This window comes from Sus scrofa, chromosome 7 (genome assembly GCF_000003025.6).
Source record: "Sus scrofa isolate TJ Tabasco breed Duroc chromosome 7, Sscrofa11.1, whole genome shotgun sequence".
Taxonomy (NCBI): domain Eukaryota; kingdom Metazoa; phylum Chordata; class Mammalia; order Artiodactyla; family Suidae; genus Sus; species Sus scrofa.
In genome coordinates, this window is record NC_010449.5 from 14785848 (window position 1) to 14798147 (window position 12300).

The 12300-nt window shown below is 35.6% G+C and overlaps 1 long non-coding RNA gene across 1 annotated transcript in view; it reads left to right on the forward strand.

The window, feature by feature from the left end:
* The window catches only part of LOC106504333, a 201704-nt gene that overhangs the window by 90504 nt on the left and 98900 nt on the right, over window positions 1–12300 (forward strand). Inside the window, exon 2 of the long non-coding RNA XR_002346334.1 lies at window positions 7479–7543. This is a non-coding gene — a long non-coding RNA (uncharacterized LOC106504333). The remainder of the gene's footprint in view (window positions 1–7478; window positions 7544–12300) is intronic.

The window sequence follows — 12300 nt, forward strand, 5'->3', positions numbered from 1 at the left end:
GATCCAAGCTGTAGTTGCAACCTAAGCCACAGCTGTGGCAACACCAAATCCTTAACCCACTGTGCCAGGCCAGGGATCAAATCCACATTCTAGCACGCTCAAGACATACCACAGTGGGAACTCCTATTTGCAGTTTTTTTTTATTGTGTTAGTCTGCTGTGGAGGGGAATGGTGATGGTAAAGGAAAAAGTCATTCTCTCAGTAAATCTGTTTGAAGTTTCATATCTGTTTATAAGCACCCTCTTAAATTTGTCTTGTCACATATGGAAAATCGAACCAAAATGTGAAATTTTCATTCCAAGAATAATAAATTGGTTTGTTTTCATTTCTCTAAACCTAATAGAAAAGTACGCTAAGTCGAAGTTAAGGGAAATTACCCTGTTATTTGTTTTTGCCATAGGCCTTTGTAAGGGTCCAGAAGGAAAATCAATCAATTATGAAGTATAGACTGAGTCCCTATCATGTGTAATATTAGGCCAGTTGTCATCAACGTAACCTTCAGGGCTCTCAGATTTTCTACAAGATTAATCTTCAGGGTCCATCACCTCCACAGGGTCTTCATGCAGATCAACCAATGACCTCCAGCTTTGTGACAGGTCTCTATTTACGTGGCCTTCTCAAAGGTTATTGCATTACAACTATAGGAAAATACAGCTGCAAGAAAGGGTTTGGCTGTCTTAGATTTGACCCAATGCTGGAAGCCAGAAGCACTTTTTCAGTGGTCATATCAAAACACAGAAGGAGAATACATTTGAGAAATCATCTGGCTAATATGTTTATGTAGTGAACTGGGCATAAGGTGAGGACAATTTACTAGAGTAAAGAGCTACTCAGAGTGTGCTCATTATCCCCAAATGCTTATAAGTGTCAGCACAATGAAGCATATTCCTTAGAGTGCCATTCTAAATTTCACCAGAAATCATTTTTTAAGTAATTCCCCCACTACACACACACATGATGGATCAGAGTGAATGAATAGATTTGTTAGGGAGAATGTCTAGTGTTGGGCTCAAAAACTCGAGGAAAGATATTTTCTAATTAAACTTCATAGTCTGCACCTGAAATAACTGCACAGCTCATTCTTTTTTGCCTTTATATTTTAAAGAGCCAGGTACCCCAAGATGGGAGAGCAGGATCCAGTGCAATGTTTGTGTCCTGAAAATGGTAATGCAGAAATCCCTTATATTGACCCATTATGTAAGGATGATTCAATGTCATAAATGTCAAGGAATTAAAAACGAAGGAAAGAAACTCAGAAACTTGGGGAAAGCACAGTTCACATGAATGTGGCTCCAATAATTACTACCCTCACCACACAAATACTGTATTGATGAGTCAACTCAAATGTCAGCCTACTTTCCAACAATACCAAGTGTGAGAGATTCATGATGGGAAGATATCCTTATCAGTGACTCCCTTCCTCCTCCTTGGAAGTAGTGGCAACAGCTTCTAGAGAGAAATAAGTAAAATGGGAAGAGTTCAAGAGGACTGACTCAAAAAGATGTCAAAGCCTTCATTTCGTACTAAGCAAAGCAAGCCAGAAAGAAAAAGACAAATACTCTCTGAGACCCTCCCTCTGTGAGAGTGGGTTATGCCTCTTTATTAGATAAGGTGAATCCTGGCATTGGACATTTAATGGTACCTATTAAATTTCAGAGACCAGGTATTCTAATATGGACTGCAAATTACCTCAGATAATTTATTCACATTGTACAATCCCATATTTATGTATTTTGTTCTATGAAAAAAAAAGCTCCCAAGCACACAAATTTAATATATTCAGAATGAAAAGGAAGAGAGATTATAAGCTTAAGCAAACAAATTAAGGATAAAAATAACATTATTAGAGAGTGAACAAATAAATTAGAAACAGCAAGGACCACAATACACATAATTGATAATTACAGAGAGAAAAGGTTTGAAGTAAGCACAGGGAAGGCTTGTGAAAAATTACACAGATTAAAGCAACAGAGAAAAGCTATAAAACTAAATATAGAGCTACCATATGATCCAGCAATTCCACTGCTGGGCATATATCCAGAAAAAACTTTTATTGAAAAAGATGCATGCACCTCTATGTTCATAGCAGCCCTATTCTCAATACCCAAGACATGGAAACAACCTTAATGTCCATGGACAGATGAATGGATTAAGAAGATGTGGTACATATATACAATGAAATACTACTCAGCCATAAAAAAGACAAACTATGCCATTTGCAGCAACACGGATGGATCTAGAGACTCTCTTAATAAGTTAAGTAAGCCAGAAAGAAAAAGACAAATACCATATGATATCACTTATTTGTGGAATCTAAAATATAAAACAGATGATTCTATCAAAAAATAACAAATAAACAAAAAACAGAAATAGATCATGGCCAAGAAGAGCAGTCTTGGGGTTCCAGGAGGGAAAAGGAGGGACTGGGATGGATGGGCATTTTGGGGGTTTTGGGGGATACAAACTGTTATATTTGGAATGGATGGGCAATGGGATCCTACTGTATAGCATAGGGAAATGTGTGTGATTGGATCACTTTGTTGTACAACAGAACTTGATGAAGCATTATAAATCAACTATATTTTAATAATGATAAAAATTTTTTTAAAAATGGAAGACAGATCAGAATGATCCTACATATACTTATTTGGTGTCCATAAATTTTAAAACTCAGCAAACTGAAAACAAAACACATTCAGAGGCATTACGAGAATATCCCTTGAATTGATCATACTTTTAGCTGATAGGTAAAAGTCCTTTGGAGTTCCTCTTGTGGCTCTGCGGGTTAAAAACCAGATATAGTGTCTGTGAAAATGAGATCCTTGGTCTCACTCAGTGGATTAAGGATCTGGTGTTGCCACCAGCTGAAGCATAGGCTGTTGATGCAGCTCGGATCCAGCATTGCTGTGGCTGTAGTATATTCTGGAACCTGCAGCTCTGATTCAACCCCTAGCCTGGGAACTTCAATATGCCTCAGTAGCAGCCCTTAAGAAAAAAAGAAAAAATGAAAGAAAAAAAAAAAAAAAGTTCATCACCGAATCCAAAGTCACCTAGATTTTCTCCCATGTTATATTCTAGATGTATTATAGTTTTGCAGTTTGTTTATATGCCTATAATCCATTTTGAGTTATTCTTGTTAAAAGTGTAGGGTCTGTGTCTAGATTCTTTTGTTGTTGCATATGGATGTCCAGTTGCTCCAGAACCACTGGTTGAAAAGACTATTCTTGCTCCATTATATCGCCTGTATTCCTTTATCACAGATCTTCCAACTATATTAGTGTGGTTCAGTTTTTAGCTCTGTATTCCATTCTATTAATGTACATATCCTTTTGCTAATACTACACTCTTTTGATCATTGTAGCTTTATAGTAAGTGAAGTAAGATAATGTCAACTCTCCAACTTTCGTCTTCAGAATTATGTCAGCTATTAAGGATATTTTTCTGTCCTTCCAGAATAATTTTGCTGATATCCTCAAAATACTTCCTGGGATTTTGTTGGGGTTGTGTTAAATCTATATGGTATAATAAGAAGACTTGTTATTGGAGTTCCCATCGTGGCACAGCAGAAACGAATCTTACTAGGAACCATGAGGTTGCAGGTTCGATCTCTGGCCTCACTCAATGGGTTTGGGATCTGGCTTTGCTGAAAGCTGTCGTGAAGGTTGCAGACACAGCTCGGATCCTATGTTGCTGTGGCTGTGGCGTAGGCTGGCAGCTATACTTCTGATTTGACCCCTACCCTGGGAACCTCCATATGCCATGGGTGCAGCCCTAAAAAGCAAAAAACAAAACAAACAGAAAAACATAGAAAAATGAAAAAGAAGACTATATCTTAACAATATTTAGACTTCCGCTTCATGAACTTGTAATAACAATGCATTCATTTTTATCTTCCTAGATTTCCTTCAGCAAAGTTTTATAGTTCCCCTCATACAGATACCATAAAGTGCTATTTCATGTCATTATATCAAGGATATGTTGTAGTGATAACTCTTCTTTAATTTCTTTCTTTCTTTCTTTTTTTCTTTTTTGGAAATTCCTCGGCCAGGGATTGAACCTGTGCCTCATCAGCAACCCAAGCCATTGCAGTGACAGTGCCAGATCCTTAACCTGCTGCACCCCATAACTCCTTTAATGTCTAATATTAGTAATTTGCATTTTTCTTATCCCCATTGCTGTAAAGGTAAAACATTTTCTCCCCTCTGCCTTCTTTCAAGATTTTCCCTTTGTGTTTGGTTTTCTACAGTTTAAATGATATGCCTAAGAGTATATTTTTTAGTACCCACCATACTTGGTACTTTATGATTTGTGGTGTGATATCTGTTGTTAATTTTGGGTAAATATTGGCCATTATTAATTCATCTATTTCCTTTGTTACATTCTTCCACTCCTTCTGTAATCCCAGTTATGTGCATGATGTACTGTTTGTAATCATCTCACAGTCTTAGATATTCTAGTCTTTTTTCATCTTTTATTTTGCATTTAAGTTACTAAAGTTTCTATTGATATATCTTTAAGTTTATTGATTCTTCCATTGATCATATCATATCCAGTCACTTGATGAGTGCATGAAAAGAATTCTTCATTTCTGTTGCTATGTTTTTGATTCCTAGGTTTTCCTTTTGATTCCTAGTTAGAATTTTATTTCTCTACTTACACTATCTATTGCTCTTTTTTCTCTTTTTAGGGCCACACCCACAGCACATGGAGGTTCCCAGGCTAGGGGTCGAATTGGAGCTATAGCCGTTGGCCTATGCCACAGCCACAGCAGATCTGTGACCTACACCATAGCTTGTAGCAACACCAGATCCATAACCTAATGAAAGAGGCCAGGGATTGAACCTGCATCGTCATGGATACTAGTTGGATTTGTTACCGCTGAGCTATGATAGGAATTCCACACTGTCATATTCGTATTATCTACCTTTTCATTAGAGCTCTTAACATATTGCTAATAAGCATTTTAAGTTTTCTATCTGATAATTCCAGATAATTCTGTATCATAGCTAGGTCTAGATTTGAGGCTTGCTTTTTCTCTTCAGAGAAAAATGCTTTTCTTACATTTTAGCATGCTATGTAATTTTTTGTTGAAGTCCTAATATAATTTATTAAGTAAAAAGAAATGGTAAATGTCAAGGTAGGCTGGCCTTTGATGTGTGGTTTTATGTTAATTTATGTAGTTGCTAGTACAGGCTTCAGTTTCCTCTAGTATTTTTGTTGTTGTCTTTGGTGTCTTTGGTTTTCCCTAATAATTCCTTCTTAAATAGGGCTTCTATCTTGCAGCCATATTGATATGGTGGTAAGGTGTCAGGGAGGAAAAATATTCAAAAATCTTATCTTCATATCTCAGTCTTTCTCTGGGGACCTGAGTCCCTGAATAATGACTTTAGAAATTTCTTGGCTCTTTTTTCTTTCCTATGTGAGATAGGAAGCCTAGAGAGGGTTGAAGTTGTCTAATTGACTTTTTACCAGATAGATAAGGCTCTGGTTTCCCTTGGAGAGCAGGTGTTGTTTATGAGAAACACTCAAGATATACATCTAAATGGTTACTTTTCACCACCCCTGCCCAAGACATAAGGAGGTTTTTCTCAGACATTCAACTCTTGAGAACCTGGTGAGATTCTTGGAGGTACAGTGTGGTGGCCTAAGACTGGGTGCCTGGGGGTTTCTCATGTTCAAGCTAATCCACATGCAGCATCCAGTGGTTCATTAAAATTGAGTGCTTCTACCATCTTATGGCTCTAGCAGCTTCTGCCCAAGGTAAACTTACCTTAGCTCTGATATGTTGTAGTCACCAATCTCTGTAGAATTCAAGGTGGCAGTTTACCTTGTGGCCTCCATTCTGTGATGGCTCTGAGAAAAATGATTTTCTGTTTGGTTAGATATTTTCTTGTTCTAAGAATGGGAATAATAATTTCCAAGCATTTTACATGGCGAAGCTGAAAAAAAAATTTTTTAAGTCAATACCAGTGCTCCTAACTCCATGCTGTACTGCCTTCTGTTGCCTCCAATGGTCTTTACACTCTATTGATTAAATTCTTACAGCTTCAAAATATGCCAATACTGGGAGATGGGGGAGGGAAGGATTGGGCGTTTGAGATTAACAGATGCAATGTATGTATATATGTATATCTGAGCCACTTTGATGTAAGACAGAAATTAACATTATAAATCAATTATACTTTAATAAAATCTTTAAAAAATACCAATACCTAATATCCATTCTTCTCTATTAATATTTTTTCTAATGTCCAAAAGTTTATTTTTCAGAAAGGTTTTTAATTATGTTGTCAAAACCCCAGAATTAAATATATTTAAGTTTTATTTGGAACAATATTTAAACCTATAAATTTAATAAGAATTGATACCTTTATCATGGTCACACTCGTGCAAGAACACGTGACTCATTATTGATTAATACTTCTTGATATCTTTCATAAATTTTGTAGTCTTTTTCTTTTTATAGTTCTTATGGGCATGTTGAATTTATTAATTATATTACAAATCCAGATGCTTAGTTTCCTTGTTTAGTTTTCAGATACTGAAGAGCTAGTGTGTAGAGAGTAGTGTGTTGTTACCTAATTAAAGTTTTATTTTATCTCTTTCTTTCTTTCTTTAGTCTTTTTAGGGCTGCACCTGTGGCATATGGAGGTTCCCAGGCTAGGGGTCTAATTGAACCTGTAGCTGCTGGCCTACACCACAGCCACAGCAACACAGGATCCAAGCTGTGTCTGCAACCTACATGACAGCTCATGGCAATGCTGGATCCTTAACCCACTGAGCAAGGCGAGGGATTGAACCAGTGTCCTCATGGATGCTAGTCAGATTCGTTTCCACTTAGCCACAATGGGAACTCCACCCACTAAAGTTTTAAAAACCTCTAATTTTTTTAAAATTAGGGAATAGTTGATTTATAATGTTGTATTAATTTCTGTTGTACGGCATAGTGACCCAGTCATACATGTACATACATTCATTTTCTCATACTGTCTTCTATCATGTTCTACGCCTAAGAGATTGGACATAGTTCCCTGTGCTGTGCAGTAGGACCTCATTGCTTATCCATTCTTAATGTAATAGTTTGCATCTACCAACCCCAAACTCCCTATCCACCCCCACTTCCTCCTCCCTTTCCCCTGGCAACCACAAGTCTGCTCTCTAAAATCCTCCAATTTGTATTTTAAATATGTTATGATATTTTAAACTACCTTGTAGGTTTTTTCTAAAACCAACTAACTCTCTTTTTAAATGTAATCCATGATTCACCTTAGAATTTTTTATGACTTTTTTGTTCCTATTTCATAGACACTTTTTCCCTTATCATATGAGAACATGTTACAGAATAATTTCCCACTTCTTTATGAATTTTCAGAATAATGCTTTTTTCACTAATGATGAATTTCTTTTTTTCTTTTAAAAATTATTTATATGTTTGTTCATTTAACAAACAAGTGCTGAGATTTTAAATTATCTTTCAGCCTCTGAAATATGTACTCCAGTCATGAAGCAGAGAATGTTATAGAGAAGACAAAGAATTAAATGAGTAAGTACAATGCGATAAATACTGTGATTGATGTACACCACAATTTAGCTGTTAAATCTTGACTACATGATCCTTCTAAAAATCTACTTCCTTGTGTGTTAAAATAGGAATAAGAACAACACTTGTCTCTTAGGATTATTGTTAAAAGCAAATGAGGTCAAGCGTTTAAGATGTCCATCAGCTTGCTTGGCCCATAGCAGTTGTCTAAACATTGTTAACTACTACTTTTGTCATGAACAGCTCATCACAAACCCCTGATCTAAAATTCTACTATTAGTCATTTTCTGCCTCAATACCTTGTATTATTTCTTCATAGCACTTCTTACTCCATGACACTGTTTGTTTGTTTACTGATTTATTGATATTTCTTCCCATAAGAATGAAAGAGGAAGCAAGCAGGGACTTAGTTTTAATTTAAATACTTGCTTTTGCTCAAGGTCTGGAAAAGCAGTGTTTAATCAATGATAAATAAATAAGCAAAATATTTATATCTAATAATTTTATTTTCTCAATTCATGCTAATTTAAAAAAATATAGAAACTACAGAACTGTATTTTTAAAATGTCACCTTTGAGCATTTGAGAAAAAAATTCTTTGGGCATTTTGGTGAATTTTCTTCCTGGGTTTTCCTATGCACACACCAATTAGATCATATTTTACTTGCAATGCTATAGCCTTATTTTTCTTACTTAACTTTAGAAACTGCTTTTTCCTTATATTTCACAACTCTTTTTTTCATGGATTCAAAATATTATATGCTCACCTAATGAAAGCCTAATTATTGAGTATGAAGCATTACATAATTTTCCAGCAACTAGCAAATATGAAAAGGGCACAAGTATAGTCATTTATTTAAAAATAATACATAAGTCTCTATTATATGCTGGAAATACGTGGAAGAATAAGAAAACATTTTCTTTGCCCTCATGGAGCTAACATTCTATGGAGAAGACACAGTTTATAACCAATCTGTCAGTTTCTTCCACCATAATAATGATAAGATTTATTAAGGAAATGTATCAAGTTTTGAGTCTATAAAATCGGCAGGGTGGGAGGGTTGATATCAGGAAAAAAATGTGAGGAAATGACATTCAAAGCAAGAGGTGATCGTTGATTAGAAATTGGCGTGGTGATGAGAAGAAAGGGAATGGAGAGTGTGGAAGGAAGAGAATATTTGAACCTGAATGAGAAGCAGGAGTGAAGCCCCTCATGTAGAAATAAGCTCTGGATAAGGAAAAACAGACATTAGGACACGGAGCTCACAGGAGAGTGAGGGTGTTACCTGTGTACATAGGTCAATTTGATATATTCTTCATACCTCTATAATGCCCAGAATAGTGGCAGGTAGAGAAATATGTAATAAAATATAAATTGTAGATCCACCAAAAGTAAAGTTCACATTCTGAGTTGTTTTCCTGGTACTGATGATGTGCACTGACTCATCATCCAGCACTTTGTTGACCAGAACAAGTCTGTACCCGCCTGATCCCCATGATTAGTATTGGGGCTCACAGTCATGGAACCAATCCCTTATGTATTAGTCCTTGGGCTTAACCGTAAGGATCTCAAGCTCTCGTCAACTAAACACACCTATCTCAATGGAATAGATGATAGATAGGTAGGTAGATAGATAGATAGACAGACAGACAGACAGACAGACAGACAGACAGATGGACGGACAGATAGAACTGCTCTTTCTTGAGTGCAATTCTTATTCAAAATGGTGCCATCTCTTTGGTATTTCTTTTTAGTTGATTTCAAAGAAAAGTGATGAATAGCTTTAAAGTTTTTCTTAACAGTTTTGAAAAAAATGGAGTGTGAATTTTGTCTTCCATAAAACTACAGTGGTGCTAGTAAATAAAGATAGAATTTTAGGGTACAACGCTAATGAATATTTATCACTTGAGAAATTAAGATCAAATAGGAAAACTACTGGGAGCAAGGGGTCCTATAACATTTGTATTTGATACTTAAGCAATGACCAGTGAATTCCTTCAGAAAAAAATTGACCTAGAAAGAAACATGAATTAATTTATCTCCTTTCCATCTATTCCCTGTGGGGATTATCCACATCAAAGCCACATGGAAAAATAGCAATCTCCAATTATTTTATGAATCACATGCTTTATTAAACAACACAAATCTGCATGCAAGTTATAACACCAACTAGTATATTCCTTTCATTATATGAGTTATCAGAAAGGGCTTTCTAAAGAAGCCATTAATATATTCATTAAGCATTTATTAGAAATCTTGCATATTGAAATTGTTACACAAGCACTAAAATAAAAGCAAAGATGAATTAAGTCACAGTCTTTGCTATCAAGGAATGTGCAACATCTGCTATAGAATTGGCAGCTGTAGAAAAATGGTAGCTTTAATAGAATCCAAGTTGAACATACTACAGAATAAAAATAATCCATTTTGAGTGCTTATGTGTGGTACTACAACCAGTTCTACTCAATGTTACCATGTCATATGATTTAAATAAGGGGAAAACCTATATACCCAAGAATACATGGCTTTTCATGTCCCCATGATGCCCTTTTTATCTGACATGAAATCCCTCAAAAAGAGTTCCTGAAAAAAGAATCAATGAGGACAAGGATTACAATCAAGAAACCCAAGTTTTAACTTACTTATATAAGGAGCATTTGGTTGAAAGATAACACTAAGCTGCCTTGCACTCCAAGGTGCCTGGTGTCACTACAGTTAACAATGCTTAATTTATCCAGTTAGTTCTGTAAGCCGTTCTGATCATAATTTTTTGCCCTAAGACAAAAAGTAGAATTTTAAAGGTGCTGTGATATACGCCTTTAAAAGGGTATATACCCAAGCTCTAAAAACTCTTTTTAAAATTTTCCTACATTCTGACTGAGACACATGAAATGAAACTTTTAACTGACTTTCTTAACTTTTATACCTATACTTATGAAGACAGCATGTAATACCTACACTATGAGATATCATTATCCATATTTTAGAACTGGTGAAATCGAAACCCAGATATACATATATTTCTAGTGATGAATGTATATATACACATTCTTAATGACTATACATCTCTATCATTGGGATACAAATTTTTTACCATGGTATGACACTTGTTATAAATTACCAGACATATATTTTTTTTGATCAAAGCAATTTATATCATGACAGATGGTCTATCCACTATGATACATTTAATAATATGAGGCTTGCATTTGTACAGTAGATTATTTAATTTTATGTTCATTAGAGATAACATTTCATCACTGTGGTCTCCCTATGGACTTGGAACAGATTGAAACTGAAAAAAAGTAGCACCTCATATCCCAGAAGTCCATAATTAGATAGCCAGGACTCTAGAGATGTGGCTAGGGTAGCAGAATTACACTTAATAACATTCAAAGAAGTTGTCATCGTGGACTGTACATTTATCTGAGGTACTGAATGCAAACAGCAGGGAGTCAGCTTAAGAATATCTGCCTTTTGGCAAATTGTATAAAAACCTTTTACCAAAAGGTTTGGAAAGAGCAAGAGTAGCAGCCAGCAAGATGGTTACGCTTTTGAACTTAATCTGAATTATTATTATTACAGTAAAATAAAATTTACCCAATGAACATGCAATGGTATTGGGGCAAGGAAACAAAGCAAAGCTTTCATCAGTAAAATCTGGGACAGCGGCAGCACCCCCCCCCCAAAAAAAATTCTCTCCTGTGAATTGTAAAGCTTTTGTAAATGTGACCTTGTACTATTTAGAAAAAAGAGAGTATTCCTTTAAGAGTCAGATCTAAAACCTAAAACACAATTGCTGTTTCACAGAGTTTGGAGAAGGTGTAATGAACCTCTGAAGTTAGAAAATGATACCATTTCTGATCTTTAACCCATGAAAAGGAATATGGTGATGGATGAGATGGAAGTTTTCCAAAAAATTAACTTCAACCTTCCTTTAATGTAAATATTATGCACTAATTCTGCGAATTTGTCTTTGGGTTGCAATTTTTTCTCTCCTTATTTACTGTGTACTGGATGTTTCTGAGGTAGGTCATGATGACGTATTAGAAGAAACACTTAATAGCGCTTATTTAATCAGCACCTACTATTTATTTGCCTGGCACCATGTGAGAAGCATCTCATTATTCTGACAACGTCCCAGTGAGCTTGGCATTAAGCTGATTGGGGTGAGGAAATTGAGACAGAGAAGATGTAAGTGATTTGTGGTGCTGGGGTGTGATATCTAGTTAGCTGATTCTAAGGCTCATGTTTAGTCACTACACTATACTAATTCAAAACTCAGAGACAATCTGTCACCTTAAGACTTATTTTTAGTTATCTTTTGAAAAACAACCAAAAGGCCAGAAAACTTTAATTCAGTGTCTGCTCTGCAAGTTAACTTAAAAGCAGCAGGGAACTATGTCTAGTCACTTATGATGGAGCATGATAATGTGCGAAAATAGTATGTGTACAAGTATGTGTAAGTGGGTCACCATGCTGTACAGTAGGGAAAAAAATTGTGTTGGGGAAATAACTATTAAAAAAAAAAAGCAGCAGGGCATACACAGCTCTTCCTCAGGCACAATGTAGGGTAAAGAAGAAATACACACTAGGACTAATAGGATAAGACTGACAGTTACAAGAGTTGCATAACAAAAAAGAATAATAACTTATGGAGTGTTTTCTGAGTGTCTCACACTCTTCTAGACCTGATAGATGTGTTTTAACTCTTATAAGCACTCAAGAGGTAGATAATATTATGATTTCTCTTTCCCTGA